Below are 18,921 nucleotides of genomic sequence, written 5' to 3'. Positions count from 1 at the left end.
GACTGTTTTCCTGCTTGTGCATGCTGTGGGGGTAGTCTGCCTCCTCTCTGCACCAGAAGCTCCGAAGAAATCTCCCGTGGGTCGACGGAATCTTCCCCCTGCCACCGCAGGCACCAAAAAGCTGCATTACCGGTCCCTTGGGTCTCCTCTCAGCACGACGAGCGAGGTCCCTCGAATCCAGCGACTCTGTCCAAGTGACCCCCACAGTCCAGTGACTCTTCAGCCCAAGTTTGGTGGAGGTAAGTCTTTGCCTCACCTCGCTGGGCTGCATTGCTGGGAACCACGACTTTGGAGCTACTCCGGCCCCTGTGCACTTCCGGCAGAAATCCTTTGTGCACAGCCAAGCGTGGGTCCACGGCACTCTAACCTGCATTGCACGACTTTCTAAGTTGGTCTCCGGCGACGTGGGACTCCTGTGTGCAACTTCGGCAAGCACCGTTTCACGCATCCTCGTAGTGCCTGTTTCTGGCACTTTTCCGGGTGCTACCTGCTTCTGTGAGGGCTCTTTGTCTTGCTCGACGTCCTCTCTCTCTTCAGGTCCAATTTGCGACCTCCTGGTCCCTCCTGGGCCCCAGCAGCGTCCAAAAACGCCAAACGCACGATTTGCGTGTAGCAAGGCTTGTTGGCGTCCTTCCGGCAGGAAAACACTTCTGCACGACTCTCCAAGGCGAGTCGAATTCGTCCACCAAAGGGGAAGTCTCTAGCCTATTTCGTTTCTGCAGAAACCTCAGCTTCTTCTGTCCAGTCGAAGCTTCTTTGCACCCGCAGCTGGCATTTCCTGGGCATCTGCCCATCTACGACTTGCTTGTGACTTTTGGACTTGGTCCCCTTGTTCCACAGGTACCCTAGATTGGAAATCCACAGTTGTTGCATTGCTGGTTTGTGTCTTTCCTGCATTATTCCTCTAACACGACTATTTTGTCCTTAGGGGAACTTTAGTGCACTTTGCACTCACTTTTCAGGGTCTTGGGGAGGGTTATTTTTCTAACTCTCACTATTTTCTAATAGTCCCAGCGACCCTCTACAAGGTCACATAGGTTTGGGGTCCATTCGTGGTTCGCATTCCACTTTTGGAGTATATGGTTTGTGTTGCCCCTATCTCTATGTTTCCCCATTGCATCCTATTGTAACTATACATTGTTTGCACTGTTTTCTAAGACTATACTGCATATTTTTGCTATTGTGTATATATATCTTGTGTATATTTCCTATCCTCTCACTGAGGGCACACTCTAAGATACTTTGGCATATTGTCATAAAAATAAAGTACCTTTATTTTTAGTATAACTGTGTATTGTGTTTTCTTATGATATTGTGCATATGACACTAAGTGGTACTGTAGTAGCTTCACACGTCTCCTAGTTCAGCCTAAGCTGCTCTGCTAAGCTACCATTATCTATCAGCCTAAGCTGCTAGACACCCTATACACTAATAAGGGATAACTGGGCCTGGTGCAAGGTGCAAGTACCCCTTGGTACTCACTACAAGCCAGTCCAGCCTCCTACACTCTGCTATCCAGAACCTCAGTGGTTATGCTCTCTCATTTCTTTCGAAATTGTCACTAACAGGCTAGTGACCAATTTCACCAATTCACATTGGCATACTGGAACTCTCTTATAATTCCCTAGTATATGGTACTGGGGTACCCAGGGTATTGGGCTGCAGCATTTCTTGTGCCTCCCATAGGGAGATCTGACAATTCTTACACAGGCCTGCCAGTGCAGCCTGGGTGAAATAACGTCCACGTTATTTCACAGCCATTTACCACTGCACTTAAGTAACTTATAAGTCACCTATATGTCTAACCTTTACCTGGTAAAGGTTGGGTGCTAAGTTACTTAGGGGCATATTTATACTCTGTTTGCGCCGGATTTGCGTCATTTTTTTTTACGCAAATCCGACGCAAAGCTAACTCCATATTTATACTTTGGCGTTAGACGTGTCTAGCGCCAAAGATCTTGGAGTTTGCGTCATTTTTTAGCGTGGACACCTACCTTGCGTTAATTATATGCAAGGTAGGCGTTCCCTTCTAAAAAATGACTCCGAGGCATGTGCGCCGTATTTACACTCCCGGGCCAAAATGACGCCCGGGAGTGGGCGGGTCAAAAAAAATGACGTCCAGCCGCTTTAGCGTCATTTTTTAACGCCTGGTCAGGGCAGCCGTTAAGGGATCTGTGGGCTCGGAAGGAGCCCAGAGGCACCCTCCCATGCCCCCAGGGACACCCCCTGCCACCCTTGCCCACCCCAGGAGGACGCCCAAGGATGGAGGGACCCATCCCAGGAAATTTAAGGTAAGTTCAGGTAAGTATTATTATTTTTTTTTTTTGGGGTGGCATGGCCTGATTTGTGCCCCCCTACATGCCACTATGCACAATGACTTATGTCCCCTGGGCATGGCCATTGGGCAAGGGGGCATGACTCCTGTCTTTGCTAAGACAGGAGTCATTTAAATGGGGGTTGGGAGTCAAAAAAAAAAGCGCAAATCAGGTTGAGGTGAAAATTTTGCCTCAGCCTGACTTGCCCCATTTTTTGAAGCCCAAGCTCCATTTTCCCCTACGCCGGCGCTGCCTGGTGTAAGTCATTTTTTTTTACGCACACCAGGCAGCTCCGCCGGCTAACGTCATTCCATAAAAAAGGCGCCCGCATGGCGCTTTGGAATGGCGTTAAATTTTTTGACGCACAACTGCGTTGGCGCAGTTGTGCGCCAAAAAGTATAAATACGGCCCTTAGTGTGTGGGCACCCTGGCACTAGCCAAGGTGCTCCCATATTGTTCAGGGCAAATTCCCCGGACTTTGTGAGTGCGGGGACACCATTACACGCGTGCACTGTACTCCGAACATGGCCATGTAACATGTCTAAGATCATGGAATTGTCCCCCCAATGCCATCCTGGCATTGGTGAGACAATCCCATAATCCCACGGGTCTCTAGCACAGACCCGGGTACTGCCAACCTACCTTTCCTGGGGTTTCACTGCAGCTGCTGCTGCCAACCCCTCAGACAGGTTTCTGCCCTCCTGGGGTCCAGCCAGGCCTGGCCCAGGAAGGCAGAACAAAGGACTTCCTCAGATAGAGGGTGTTACAAACTCTCCCTTTGGAAAAAGGTGTCAGGGCTGGGGAGGAGTAGCCTCCACCAGCCTCTGGAAATGCTTTGATTGGCACAGATGGTGCCCATCTCTGCATAAGCCAGTCTGCACATGTTCAGGGATCCCTCAGCCCTGCTCTGGCGCGAAACTGGACAAAGGAAAGGGGAGTGACCACTCCCCTGACCTGCACCTCCCCTGGGAGGTGCCCAGAGCTCCTCCAGTGTGCTCCAGACCTCTGCCATCTTGGAAACAGAGGTGCTGCTGGAACACTGGACTGCTCTGAGTGGCCAGTGCCACCAGGTGACGTCAGAAACTCCTTCTGATAGGCTCCTTCAGGTGTTGTTAGCCTATCCTCTCTCCTAAGTAGGCAAACCTCCTTTTCTGACTATTTAGAGTCTCTGCTTTGGGGAATTCCTTAGATAACGAATGCAAGAGCTCATCAGAGTTCCTCTGCATCTCTCTCTTCACCTTCTGCCAAGGAATCGACTGCTGACCGCGCTGGAAGTCTGCAAAACTGCAACAAAGTAGCAAAGACGACTACTGCGACCTTGTAACGCTGATCCTGCCGCCTTCTCGACTGTTTTCCTGGTGGTGCATGCTGTGGGGGTAGTCTGCCTCCTCTCTGCACTAGAAGCTCCGAAGAAATCTCCTGTGGGTCGACGGAATCTTCTGTGAGAAAGTAGCCTCTTTCTAGCCTTGTTACCCCCACTTTTGGCCTGTTTGTGAGTGTATGTCAGGGTATTTTCACTGTCTCACTGGGATCCTGCTAGCCAGGGCCCAGTGCTCATAGTGAAAACCCCATGTTTTCAGTATGTTTGTTATGTGTCACTGGGACCCTGCTAGTCAGGACCCCAGTGCTCATAAGTTTGTGGCCTATATGTATGTGTTCCCTGTGTGGTGCCTAACTGTCTCACTGAGGCTCTGCTAACCAGAACCTCAGTGGTTATGCTCTCTCATTTATTTAAAATTGTCACTAACAGGCTAGTGACCATTTTTACCAATTTACATTGGCTTACTGGAACACCCTTATAATTCCCTAGTATATGGTACTGAGGTACCCAGGGTATTGGGGTTCCAGGAGATCCCTATGGGCTGCAGCATTTCTTTTGCCACCCATAGGGAGCTCTGACAATTCTTACACAGGCCTGCCACTGCAGCCTGAGTGAAATAACGTCCACGTTATTTCACAGCCATTTTACACTGCACTTAAGTAACTTATAAGTCACCTATATGTCTAACCTTTACCTGGTAAAGGTTAGGTGCAAAGTTACTTTGTGTGAGGGCACCCTGGCACTAGCCAAGGTGCCCCCACATTGTTCAGAGCCAATTCCCTGAACTTTGTGAGTGCGGGGACACCATTACACGCGTGCACTACATATAGGTCACTACCTATATGTAGCTTCACAATGGTAACTCCGAATATGGCCATGTAACATGTCTATGATCATGGAATTGCCCCCTCTATGCCATCCTGGCATAGTTGGCACAATCCCATGATCCCAGTGGTCTGTAGCACATACCCTGGTACTGCCAAACTGCCCTTCCTGGGGTTTCACTGCAGCTGCTGCTAACCCCTCAGACAGGCATCTGCCCTCCTGGGGTCCAGCCAGGCCTTGCCCAGGATGGCAGAACAAAGGACTTCCTCTGAGAGAGGGTGTGACACCCTCTCCCTTTGGAAAATGGTGTGAAGGCAGGGGAGGAGTAGCCTCCCCCAGCCTCTGGAAATGCTTTGTTGGGCACAGAGGTGCCCAATTCTGCATAAGCCAGTCTACACCGGTTCAGGGGACCCCTTAGCCCTGCTCTGGCGCGAAACTGGACAAAGGAAAGGGGAGTGACCACTCCCCTGACCTGCACCTCCCCTGGGAGGTGTCCAGAGCTCCTCCAGTGTGCTCCAGACCTCTGCCATCTTGGAAACAGAGGTGCTGCTGGCACACTGGACTGCTCTGAGTGGCCAGTGCCACCAGGTGACGTCAGAGACTCCTTGTGATAGGCTCCTTCAGGTGTTGCTAGCCTATCCTCTCTCCTAGGAAGCCAAACCCTCTTTTCTGGCTATTTAGGGTCTCTATCTCTGGGGAAACTTCAGATAACGAATGCAAGAGCTCATCTGAGTTCCTCTGCATCTCTCTCTTCACCTTCTGATAAGGAATCGACTGCTGACCGCGCTGGAAGCCTGCAAACCTGCAACATAGTAGCAAAGACGACTACTGCAACTCTGTAACGCTGATCCTGCCGCCTTCTCGACTGTTTTCCTGCTTGTGCATGCTGTGGGGGTAGTCTGCCTCCTCTCTGCACCAGAAGCTCCGAAGAAATCTCCCGTGGGTCGACGGAATCTTCCCCCTGCAACCGCAGGCACCAAAAAGCTGCATTACCGGTCCCTTGGGTCTCCTCTCAGCACGACGAGCGAGGTCCCTCGAATACAGCAACTCTGTCCAAGTGACCCCCACAGTCCAGTGACTCTTCAGTCCAAGTTTGGTGGAGGTAAGTCCTTGCCTCACCTCGCTGGGCTGCATTGCTGGGAACCGCGACTTTGCAGCTACTCCGGCCCCTGGGCACTTCCGGCGGAAATCCTTTGTGCACAGCCAAGCCTGGGTCCACGGCACTCTAACCTGCATTGCACGACTTTCTAGGTTGGTCTCCGGCGACGTGGGTCTCCTTTGTGCAACTTCGGCGAGCACCGTTTCACGCATCTTCGTAGTGCCTGTTTCTGGCACTTCTCCGGGTGCTACCTGCTTCAGAGAGGGCTCATTGTCTTGCTCGACGTCTCCTCTCTTTGCTGGTCCAATTTGCGACCTCCTGGACTCTCCTGGGCCTCAGCAGCGTCCAAAAATGCTTACCGCACGAATTGCAGCTAGCAAGGCTTGTTGGCGTTCTTTCGGCGGAAAAACACTTCTGTACGACTCTCCACGGTAAGAGGGATCCGTCCACCAAAGTCCCAGTTATCCCTTATTAGTGTATAGGGTGTCTAGCAGCATAGGCTGATAGATAATGGTAGCTTAGCAGAGCAGCTTAGGCTGAACTAGGAGACGAGTGAAGCTCCTACAGTACCACTTAGTGTCATATGCACAATATCATAAGAAAACACAATACACAGTTATACTAAAAATAAAGGTACTTTATTTTTATGACAATATGCAAAGTATCTCAGAGTGTACCCTCAGTGAGAGGATAGGAAATATACACAAGATATATATACACAATACCAAAATATGCAGTAATAGTCTTAGAAAACAGTGCAAACAATGTATAGTTACAATAGGATGCAATGGGGACACATAGGGATAGGGGCAACACAAACCATATACTCCAAAAGTGGAATGCGAACCACGAATGGACCCCAAACCTATGTGACCTTGTAGAGGGTCGCTGGGACTATTAGAAAATAGTTAGGGTTAGAAAAATAGCCCACCCCAAGACCCTGAAAAGTGAGTGCAAAGTGTACTAAAGTTCCCCAAAGGACAAAGAAGTCGTGATAGGGGAATACTGCAGGAAAGACACAAACCAGCAATGCAACAACGATGGATTTCCAGTCGAGGGTACCTGTGGAACAAGGGGACCAAGTCCAAAAGTCACAAGCAAGTCGGAGATGGGCAGATGCCCAGGAAATGCCAGCTGTGGGTGCAAAGAAGCTTCTACTGGACTGTAGAAGCTTAGGTTTCTGCAGGAACGACAAGGGCTAGAGACTTCCCCTTTGGAGGACGGATCCCCCACGCTGTGGAGAGTCGTGCAGAAGTGTTTTCCCGCCGAAAGACCGCCAACAAGCCTTGCTAGCTGCAAATCGTGCGGTAAGCGTTTTTGGATGCTGCTGTGGCCCAGGAGGGACCAGGATGTCGCAAATTGTGTCAGGACAGAGAGGTGACGTCGAGCAAGACAAGGAGCCCTCTCAGCAGCTGGTAACACCCGGAGAAGTGCCAGAAACAGGCACTACGAGGATGCGTGAAATGGTGCTCACCCGAAGTCGCACAAAGAAGCCCCACGTCGCCGGAGAACAACTTAGGAGGTCGTGCAATGCAGGTTAGAGGGCCGTGGACCCTGGCTGGACTGTGCACAAAGGATTTCCATCGGAAGTGCACGGAGGCCGGAGTAGCTGAAAAAGTCGCGGTTCCCAGCAATGCAGTCTGGCGTGGGGAGGCAAGGACTTACCTCCACCAAACTTGGACTGAAGAGTCACTGGACTGTGGGAGTCACTTGGACAGAGTTTCTGGATTCAAGGGACCTCGCTCGTCGTGCTGAGAGGAGACCCAAGGTACCGGTGATGCAGTTCTTTGGTGCCTGCGGTTGCAGGGGGACGATTCCGTCGACCCACGGGAGATTTCTTCGGAGCTTCTAGTACAGAGAGGAGGCAGACTACCCCCACAGCATGCACCACCAGGAAAACAGTCGAGAAGGCAATGGGATCAGCGTTACAGAGTTGCAGTAGTCGTCTTTGCTACTATGTTGCAGTTTTGCAGGCTTCCAGCGCGGTCAGCAGTCGATTCCTTGGCAGAAGGTGAAGAGAGAGATGCAGAGGAACTTGGATGAGCTCTTGCATTCGTTATCTAAAGTTTCCCCAGAGACAGAGACCCTAAATAGCCAGAAAAGAGGGTTAGGCTACCTAGGAGAGAGGATAGGCTAGCAACACCTGAAGGAGCCTATCAGAAGGAGTCTCTGACGTCACCTGGTGGCACTGGCCACCCAGAGCAGTCCAGTGTGCCAGCAGCACCTCTGTTTCCAAGATGGCAGAGGTCTGGAGCACACTGGAGGAGCTCTGGACACCTCCCAGGGGAGGTGCAGGTCAGGGGAGTGGTCACTCCCCTTTCCTTTGTCCAGTTTCGCGCCAGAGCAGGGCTAAGGGGTCCCTGAACCGGTGTAGACTGGCTTATGCAGAAATGGGCACCAAATGTGCCCATGAAAGCATTTCCAGAGGCTGGAGGTGGCTACTCCTTCCCTGCCTTCACTCCATTTTCCAAAGGGAGAGGGTGTAACACCCTCTCTCAGAGGAAGTCCTTTGTTCTGCCATCCTGGGCCAGGCCTGGCTGGACCCCAGGAGGGCAGAAGCCTGTCTGAGGGGTTGGCAGCAGTAGCAGCTGCAGTGAAACCCCTGAAAAGGCAGTTTGGCAGTACCAGGGTCTGTGCTACAGACCACTGGGATCATGGGATTGTGCCAACTATGCCAGGATGGTATAGAGGGGGCAATTCCATGATCAGAGACATGTTACATGGCCATATTCGGAGTTACCATTGTGAAGCTACATATAGGTAGTGACCTATATGTAGTGCACGCGTTTAATGGTGTCCCCGTACTCACAAAGTCCGGGGAATTGGCCCTGAACAATGTGGGGGCACCTTGGCTAGTGCCAGGGTGCCCTCACACTAAGTAACTTTGCACCTAACCTTTACCAGGTAAAGGTTAGACATATAGGTGACTTATAAGTTACTTAAGTGCAGTGTAAAATGGCTGTGAAATAACGTGGACGTTATTTCACTCAGGCTGCAGTGGCAGGCCTGTGTAAGAATTGTCAGAGCTCCCTATGGGTGGCAAAAGAAATGCTGCAGCCCATAGGGATCTCCTGGAATCCCAATACCCTGGGTACCTCAGTACCATATACTAGGGAATTATAAGGGTGTTCCAGTAAGCCAATGTAAATTGGTAAAATTGGTCACTAGCCTGTTAGTGACAATTTGTAAAGAGAGAGCATAACCACTGAGGTTCTGGTTAGCAGAGCCTCAGTGAGACAGTTAGGCATCACACAGGGAACACATACCTATAGGTCACAAACTTATGAGCACTGGGGTCCTGATTAGCAGGGTCCCAGTGACACATAACAAACATACTGAAAACATAGGGTTTTCACTATGAGCACTGGGCCCTGGCTAGCAGGATCCCAGTGAGACAGTGAAAACACCCTGACATACACTCACAAACAGGCCAAAAGTGGGGGTAACAAGGCTAGAAAGAGGCTACTTTCTCACACAACCCCCCCGAAACGGAGGACAATAAGGCTAACCTTGGCCAGTTGAGACTTTATTGTCTAAGTGGTGATAAGTAGAGAGTAGCTCTGTAATAGACTGGTTACTCCCTTTATCATCCACTATATGGTTACTTCCCTGTGGGGATGTAAACCACCCTGTTTGAAGTTTTTTAGCTAAGCAACAATGTGAAGATGTATTTTCAGAGTTTTTATCAGTAAGTTTTAGTTTAGAGCAGTGGGAATTATCCACTGAACCTATTTGTAGTGATGGAAATGCCAGACAGGGATGCTGTCTCAGAAAAGCCATAGGTGGGCAAAAACTTTGTCCATATGGCTGGAAGAGAGAACAGGGATGCTGTTTCTCTTGAGTTGGAGCAGGGCAGGGATGCTGTCCTATGAGCTCCACACTAGGGCAGGGATGCTGTCCTAAGTGATGTGAGGCAGTGCAGAGTTTCTGCACTAAAGTTTCTCTGGGAGGGTTGGAGGGATGCTCCATGTTAACTAAAATGGTGCTCTTTTTCTCACCAATGTTAGTTATCCCACAGAGAGGTACTTCTACCTCAGGGAGTCCAGCTTTGCCAGCTGATGATTCCCTTGGAACAGGTGCCACCCCAGGAGAGGTTTCTCCCACCACAGGAATGGTATCCTGAATGGTAGGGTGGTTAGGGGATACTGTGATACCCTTTTACCTGTTGATGGAGAGGGATCCTGAGTTTTCAGGCCTTCTCTCCTTTGCTTTTTCATTTCAGTAGAAATGAGAGGGAACAATTCCTCTGGGATGCCCAGCATGGCTGCATGGGCATAAAACTCTACATCAGCCCAACCTGAGGCCTCTAGGTCATTACCTAAGAGACAGTCTACAGGTAAGCTAGGTGATACCACCACCTGCTTAGGGCCAGTAACTCCACCCCAACTAAACTGAATTATAGCTAAGGGAAGAAACTTAGTGGAGTTATGGACATCAATAATCTTATACTGTTGTCCAATAATGTGTTGATTAGGGTGCACTAGGTTTTCAGTCACCAAAGTGATACTGGCACCTGTGTCCCTGTAGGCCAAGGCCTCAACACCATTTATTGAAACTGTCTGCCTGTACTTATCCATTGTAAGGGGACAAGCAGCCAGTGTGGCAAGGCCAATGCCACTAGGTGTGACAGAAACTGTCTTGGGACTGACTACCCCAGTTTCTATGATGGACCCATAAGTGAACCCAACTACACCCTTAACTTGACTGTTGCCAGCAGTCCCACCACTAGTACCACTACTGCTAGGGGCACTAGAGCTTGATGTATTAGTGGTGGTAGGCTCAGGGGGTTTACCTGGACAGGACTTATCCCCTGGCCTATGGCCTCTGTTTTTACACACAAAGCACCAAGGCTTTTTCAATTGTGTAGGTTGAGAAGAAGAGGAAGAATTTGTTTATCCCCACCCCCTGAAGAGTGTTTAAGATTTGAAGTGGGATCTTTGGTTTTACCCTTATCCCCATGCTTATCTTGAGATTTTTCACCATCTTTCTTCTTATTGTTCTCTTTGTCACCCCCTGTATGAACTTTTCTGTTCACCCTTGTTCTGACCCATTTGTCTGCCTTCTTTCCCAGTTCTTGGGGAGAGGTCAGATCAGAGTCCACCAAGTACTGGTGCAACAAATCAGACACACAATTATTAAGAATATGCTCTCTCAGGATCAAGTTATACAGGCTGTCATAATCAGTAACTTTACTGCCATGTAACCACCCCTCCAAGGCCTTCACTGAATGGTCAATGAAATCAACCCAGTCTTGTGAAGACTCCTTTTTGGTCTCTCTGAACGTTATCCTGTATTGTTCAGTGGTTAAGCCATAACCATCCAGGAGTGCATTCTTAAGAACTTTGTAATCATTAGCTTCATTTTCTTTCACAGTAAGGAGCCTATCCCTACCTTTTCCACTAAATGATAGCCATAGGATAGCAGCCCACTGCCTTTGAGGGACATCCTGTACAACACAGACCCTCTCAAGTGCAGCAAACCACTTGTTAATGTCATCCCCCTCCTTATAAGGGGGAACTATCTTATGCAGATTCCTGGAATCATGCTCTTTTGCAGTATGACTATGGGGAATACTGCTGCTGCCACCATGGGTTTCAAAACCCAACTTCTGTCTTTCCTTCTCTAGTTCTAAAGACTGTCTATCCAAATCCAGCTGTTGCTTTTTAAGCTTCAGTCTGTTTTGTTCCACCCTCAACTTATTGAGTTCCCTTTCTAACATTCTGTCATCAGGGTTGGTGGGAGGGACATTTCTAGATACAGAAGTATGATGAGAATGGACAGAAGGAGACCTGTCCCTTACAGAGGGCACCCTAACAGCTTGGCTGACAGTGTAATGTGAGAGCACACCATCTGTATGATGTGACTCCACCTCAGTACCAACTATGCTAGACTGTCTAGTAATGGGCAGGCTAGGAAGTTTCTTTCCTGAATCTTTTCCTGGGGGAGTCCCTGGATCAGATTGGGAACCATTAGCTACTTTTTCAACAGATGGGGCACTTTTAGCCTTATCCTGTTCTCTAAGTATGTTAAGTAACAATTCCAAGGAAGGATTCTTCCCTACACTCAAACCTCTTTCTACACAGAGACTCCTTGCTCCTTTCCAGCTAAGGTGGTCATATGCAAGTTTGGACAGATCAACATTTTGGCCTGTGAAAGACATTTTTAGAAAGAGTTAAAGTGATAGAAAAAGGATAAAAGGTTTGTCAGAGCTTTTTAGAAAGACAGAAAAAAAAACTTTTTAAACTTTTTAGAACTTTTTAGAAAGTTAGAAGTACTTTTCAGCACTTAGAAAAGAGTGAAAAGAGGAAATGCAAAACTTTTTGGTTATGTGTATATACACTGAACTTGTTTTGTATATTTTTCTCTTATGAAAAGTACAATGACAAGAGTGGTAAGTAGTCTCAAAGCACTTATCCCACCGCTGCACAACCAATGTAGGACGCTGGACTGGCTTGTAGTGAGTACCAAGGGGTACTTGCACCTTGCACCAGGCCCAGTTATCCCTTATTAGTGTATAGGGTGTCTAGCAGCATAGGCTGATAGATAATGGTAGCTTAGCAGAGCAGCTTAGGCTGAACTAGGAGACGAGTGAAGCTCCTACAGTACCACTTAGTGTCATATGCACAATATCATAAGAAAACACAATACACAGTTATACTAAAAATAAAGGTACTTTATTTTTATGACAATATGCCAAAGTATCTCAGAGTGTACCCTCAGTGAGAGGATAGGAAATATACACAAGATATATATACACAATACCAAAATATGCAGTAATAGTCTTAGAAAACAGTGCAAACAATGTATAGTTACAATAGGATGCAATAGGGACACATAGGGATAGGGGCAACACAAACCATATACTCCAAAAGTGGAATGCGAACCACGAATGGACCCCAAACCTATGTGACCTTGTAGAGGGTCGCTGGGACTATTAGAAAATAGTTAGGGTTAGAAAAATAGCCCACCCCAAGACTCTGAAAAGTGAGTGCAAAGTGCACTAAAGTTCCCCAAAGGACAAAGAAGTCGTGATAGGGGAATACTGCAGGAAAGACACAAACCAGCAATGCAATAACGATGGATTTCCAGTCGAGGGTACCTGTGGAACAAGGGGACCAAGTCCAAAAGTCACAAGCAAGTCGGAAATTGGGCAGATGCCCAGGAAATGCCAGCTGTGGGTGCAAAGAAGCTTCTACTGGACTGTAGAAGCTTAGGTTTCTGCAGGAACGACAAGGGTTAGAGACTTTCCCTTTGGAGGACGGATCCCTCACACCGTGGAAAGTCGTGCAGAAGTGTTTGCCCGCCGAAAAACCGCCAACAAGCCTTTCTAGCTGCAAATCATGCAGTAAGCGTTTTTGGATGCTGCTGTGGCCCAGGAGGGACCAGGATGTCGCAAATTGCGTCAGGAGAGTGAGGGGACGTGGAGCAAGACAAGGAGCCCTCTCAACAGCAGGTAGCTCCTGGAGAAGTGCCAGAAACAGGCACTATGAGGATGTGTGAAACGGTGCTCACCCGAAGTCGCACAAAGAAGCCCCATGTCGCCGGAGAACAACTTAGGAGGTCGTGCAATGCAGGTTAGAGGGCCGTGGACCCAGGCTGGACGGTGCACAAAGGATTTTTGCCGGAAGTGCACGGAGGCCGGAGTAGCTGCAAAAGTCGCGGTTCCCAGCAATGCAGTCTGGCGTGGGGAGGCAAGGACTTACCTCCACCAAACTTGGACTGAAGAGTCACTGGACTGTGGGAGTCACTTGGACAGAGATGTTGGATTCAAGGGACCTCGCTCGTCGTGCTGAGAGGAGACCCAAGGTACCAGTGATGCAGATATTTGGTGCCTGCGGTTGCAGGGGGACGATTCCGTCGACCCACGGGAGATTTCTTCAGAGCTTCTAGTGCAGAGAGGAGGCAGACTACCCCCACAGCATGCACCACCAGGAAAACAGTCGAGAAGGCGGCAGGATCAGCGTTACAGAGTTGCAGTATTCGTCTTTGCTACTATGTTGCAGTTTTGCAGGCTTCCAGCGCGGTCAGCAGTCGATTCCTTGGCAGAAGGTGAAGAGAGAGATGCAGAGCAACTCGGATGAGCTCTTGCATTCGTTATCTAAAGTTTCCCCAGAGACAGAGACCCTAAATAGCCAGAAAAGAGGATTTGGCTACCTAGGATAGAGGATAGGCTAGCAACACCTGAAGGAGCCTATCAGAAGGAGTCTCTGACGTCACCTGGTGGCATTGGCCACTCAGAGCAGTCCAGTGTGCCCGCAGCACCTCGGTTTTCAAGATGGCAGGGGTCTGGAGAACACTGGAGGAGCTCTGGACACCTCCCAGGGGAGGTGCAGGTCAGGGGAGTGGTCACTCCCCTTTCCTTTGTCCAGTTTCGCGCCAGAGCAGTGCTAAGGGGTCCCTGAACCGGTGTAGACTGGCTTATGCAGAAATGGGCACCAAATGTGCCCATGAAAGCATTTCCAGAGGCTGGGGGAGGCTACTCCTCCCCTGCCTTCACACCATTTTCCAAAGGGAGAGGGTGTAACACCCTCTCTCAGAGGAAGTCCTTTGTTCTGCCATCCTGGGCCAGGCCTGGCTGGACCCCAGGAGGGCAGAAGCCTGTCTGAGGGGTTGGCAGCAGCAGCAGCAGCAGCTGCAGTGAAACCCCTGAAAAGGCAGTTTGGCAGTACCAGGGTCGGTGCTACAGACCACTGGGATCATGGGATTGTGGCAACTATGCCAGGATGGTATAGAGGGGGCAATTCCATGATCATAGACATGTTACATGGCCATATTCGGAGTTACCATTGTGAAGCTACATATAGGTAGTGACCTATATGTAGTGCACACGTTTAATGGTGTCCCCGTACTCACAAAGTCCGGGGAATTGGCCCTGAACAATGTGGGGGCACCTTGGCTAGTACCAGGGTGCCCTCACACTAAGTAACTTTGCACCTAACCTTTACCAGGTAAAGATTAGACATATAGGTGACTTACAAGTTACTTAAGTGCAGTGTAAAATGGCTGTGAAATAACGTGGACGTTATTTCACTCAGGCTGCAGTGGCAGGCCTGTGTAAGAAGTGTCAGAGCTCCCTATGGGTGGCAAAAGAAATGCTGCAGCCCATAGGGATCTCCTGGAACCCCAATACCCTGGGTACCTCAGTACCATATACTAGGGAATTATAAGGGTGTTCCAGTAAGACAATGTAAATTGGTAAAATTGGTCACTAGCCTGTTAGTGACAATTTGTAAAGAGAGAGCATAACCACTGAGGTTCTGGTTAGCAGAGCCTCAGTGAGACAGTTAGGCATCACACAGGGAACACATACCTATAGGTCACAAACTTATGAGCACTGGGGTCCTGACTAGCAGGGTCCCAGTGACACATAACAAACATACTGAAAACATAGGGTTTTCACTATGAGCACTGGGCCCTGACTAGCAGGATCCCAGTGAGACAGTGAAAACACCCTGACATACACTCACAAACAGGCCAAAAGTGGGGGTAACAAGGCTAGAAAGAGGCTACTTTCTCACAGTTACTGGTCCAAAGAAAGTTGTGGTTGCCTCAGATTTACCTGTAGACTGTCTACTAGGGAACGATTTAGAGACATCAGCTTGAGCAGAAGTGGAGTTGGAGGTTCATGCAGCAATGCTGGGCATTCCAGGGCATATTTTTGCTTTAACCATGGCTCAGGCCAAAAAGCAAAAAGGACAGGGTGACTTGGATCCTGGAATAATTAACCAAGTGTTCCCTAAAGCTAGGGTTAGTAAAGGTAAAACACTACCTACTATCCCTCCCTCTACAGTGGATTCAACTTCTGAGGAAGAGGAATTTCCACCCTGTGCAGAACCTACACCAGAGGAGCTGGAAGCAGACACTGCTGAGATTTTGGGTGAAGGGGGGTCTGCCAGGGAGGAGCTGAGTGTGGCACAGCATACCTGTCCCACACTAGAGGGTCTAAGGCAGCAAGCTGTCAAACAAGCAAATGGGGATGTCAGTGACTCTCACAGAGTTTACTGGGAGGACAACCTCTTGTATACTGAGGCAAGGGATCCAAAACCTGGAGCTGCCAGGAGATTGGTGATTCCTCAGCAATACAGAAAGTTCCTCCTAACTCTAGCCCACGACATTCCCTTAGCTGGACATTTGGGGCAAATGAAAACTTGGGACAGGCTTGTCCCCTTGTTTCATTGGCCTAGAATGTCAGAGGACACAAAGGAATTGTGTAAGTCCTGTGAAACCGGTCAAGCCAGTGGCAAGACAGGTGGCACCCCAAAGGCACCCCTTATTCCACTGCCTGTGGTTGGGGTTCCCTTTGAAAGGGTAGGGGTTGACATAGTTGGCCCCCTTGACCCTCCTACTGCTTCAGGCAATAGGTTTATCTTGGTGGTAGTGGACCATGCCACCAGATATCCTGAAGCAATTCCTCTAAGGACCACTACAGCTCCTGCAGTGGCAAAAGCCCTCCTGGGAATCTTTTCCAGGGTGGGCTTTACAAAAGAGGTGGTATCAGACAGGGGAAACAATTTCATGTCTGCTTACTTAAAGGCCATGTGGAAGGAATGTGGTGTGACATACAAGTTCACCACACCCTATCATCCACAAACAAATGGACTGGTTGAGAGGTTTAATAAAACTCTCAAAGGAATGATATTGGGACTCCCTGAAAAACTCCGCAGGAGATGGGATGTCCTGTTACCTTGCCTCCTTTTTGCTTACAGGGATGTACCCCAGAAAGGAGTGGGCTTCAGCCCCTTTGAACTCCTATTTGGACACCCTGTAAGAGGTCCTCTAACACTTGTGAAGGAGGGTTGGGAACAACCTTTAAAAGCTCCAAAGCAAGACATAGTGGACTATGTACTTGGCCTAAGATCTAGGATGGCTGAGTACATGAAAAAGGCCAGTAAAAACCTTCAAGCTAGCCAAGAGCTCCAAAAGCAATGGCATGACCAGAAGGCTGTTCTGATTCAGTACCAACCAGGGCAGAAAGTGTGTGTCTTGGAGCCTTTGGCCCCAAGAGCACTCCAAGATAAATGGAGTGGACCCCACATTATTGTTGAGAAAAAGGGGGAAGTCACCAACTTAGTTGACTTAGGCACTGCCAGGAGTCCCCTTAGGGTGCTCCATGTCAATCGGTCGAAACCCTACTATGACAGCGCTGATCTCACCCTGCTCATGGCAACAGATGAAGGACAGGAAGAAGAGAGTGACCCTCTCCCTGATCTCTTCTCTTCCACAGAACAAGATGCTCTAGTGGAAGGTGTAGTTCTGGCAGATTGTCTTACTGCTGAGCAGAAAGACCACTGCATAAATCTCCTGGGTCAGTTTTCTGCACTCTTTTCTACTGTGCCAGGCACCACTTCTTGGTGTGAGCACCCTATAGATACTGGAGACAGCTTGCCTGTCAAAAGTAAGATCTATAGGCAGCCTGACCATGTCAGGGACTGCATAAAACAAGAGGTTCAGAAAATGCTTGAACTGGGAGTGGTTGAGCACTCTGAAAGTCCATGGGCCTCTCCTGTGGTACTTTTACCAAAGCCTCATTCCAAAGATGGGAAAAGGGAAATGAGAATTTGTGTTGACTACAGAGGTCTCAACCAGGTAACTAAAACTGATGCTCACCCTATACCCAGGGCAGATGAGCTAATAGATACACTGGCATCTGCCAAGTACCTAAGCACCTTTGATTTAACTGCAGGGTATTGGCAGATCAAGTTAGCAGAGGATGCAAAAGCAAAAACAGCATTTTCTACCTTTGGAGGGCACTACCAATTCACAGTAATGCCCTTTGGTTTGAAAAATGCACCTGCCACTTTTCAAAGGTTGGTGAACGCAGTCCTTCAAGGGCTGGAAGCTTTTAGTCCAGCACATCTAGATGATATAGCTGTCTTTAGCTCCAGCTGGGATGATCACCTGGTCCACCTATGGAAAGTTTTGGAGGCACTGCAAAAGTCAGGCCTCACTATCAAGGCTTCAAAGTGCCAGATAGGGCAGGGGAAAGTGGTTTATCTGGGACACCTGGTAGGTGGAGAACAGATTGCACCACTTCAGGGGAAAATCCAAACTATTATAGATTGGGTTCCCCCTACAACTCAGACTCAGGTGAGAGCCTTTTTAGGCCTCACTGGGTACTACAGGAGGTTCATAAAGAACTATGGCTCCATAGCAGCCCCTCTTAATGACCGCACTTAAAAGAAAATGCCTAAAAAGGTATTATGGACAGCAAACTGTCAGAAAGCTTTTGAGGAGCTGAAGCAGGCCATGTGCTCTGCACCTGTCCTGAAAGCCCCTGTTACGCCAAAAAATTGATTGTCCAAAAGTGATGCATCTGAATTAGGGGTAGGGGCAGTCTTATCACAACTTAATTCTGAGGGCCAGGATCAACCTGTTGCTTTTATCAGCAGGAGGTTGACCCCTAGAGAAAAGCGTTGGTCTGCCATAGAGAGGGAGGCCTTTGCTGGGGTCTGGGCACTGAGGAAGTTGAGGCCATACCTGTTTGGCACTCACTTCATTGTTCAGAGAGACCACAAACTTCTACTTTGGCTAAAACAAATGAAAGGTGAAAACCCTAAATTGTTGAGGTGGTCCATATCCCTACAGGGTGTGAGAAGGTAGCCTCTTTCTAGCCTTGTTACCCCCACTTTTGGCCTGTTTGTGAGTGTATGTCAGGGTGTTTTGTCACTGTTTTCACTGTCTCACTGGGAACCTGATAGCCAGGCCTCAGTGCTCATAGTGAAAACACCATGTTTTCAGTATGGTTGTTATGTGTCACTGGGATCCTGCTAGTCAGGACCCCAGTGCTCATAGGTTTGTGGCCTATATGTATGTGTCACTGGGACCCTGTCACACAGGGCCCCAGTGCTCATAGGTGTGCATGTATATGTTCCCTGTGTGGTGCCTAACTGTCTCACTGAGGCTCTGCTAACCAGAACCTCAGTGGTGATGCTCTCTCATTACTTTCAAATTGTCACTAACAGGCTAGTGACCATTTTTACCAATTTACATTGGCTTACTGGAACACCCTTATAATTCCCTAGTATATGGTACTGAGGTACCCAGGGTATTGGGGTTCCAGGAGATCCCTATGGGCTGCAGCATTTCTTTTGCCACCCATAGGGAGCTCTGACAATTCTTACACAGGCCTGCCACTGCAGCCTGAGTGAAATAACGTCCACGTTATTTCACAGCCATTTTACACTACACTTAAGTAACTTATAAGTCACCTATATGTCTAACCTTTACCTGGTAAAGGTTAGGTGCAAAGTTACTTAGTGTGAGGGCACCCTGGCACTAGCCAAGGTGCCCCCACATTGTTCAGAGCCAATTCCCTGAACTTTGTGAGTGCGGGGACACCATTACACGCGTGCACTACATAT

This window comes from Pleurodeles waltl, chromosome 9 (genome assembly GCF_031143425.1).
Source record: "Pleurodeles waltl isolate 20211129_DDA chromosome 9, aPleWal1.hap1.20221129, whole genome shotgun sequence".
NCBI classification, from domain to species: Eukaryota; Metazoa; Chordata; class Amphibia; order Caudata; family Salamandridae; genus Pleurodeles; species Pleurodeles waltl.
This window is presented reverse-complemented; position numbering follows the sequence as displayed.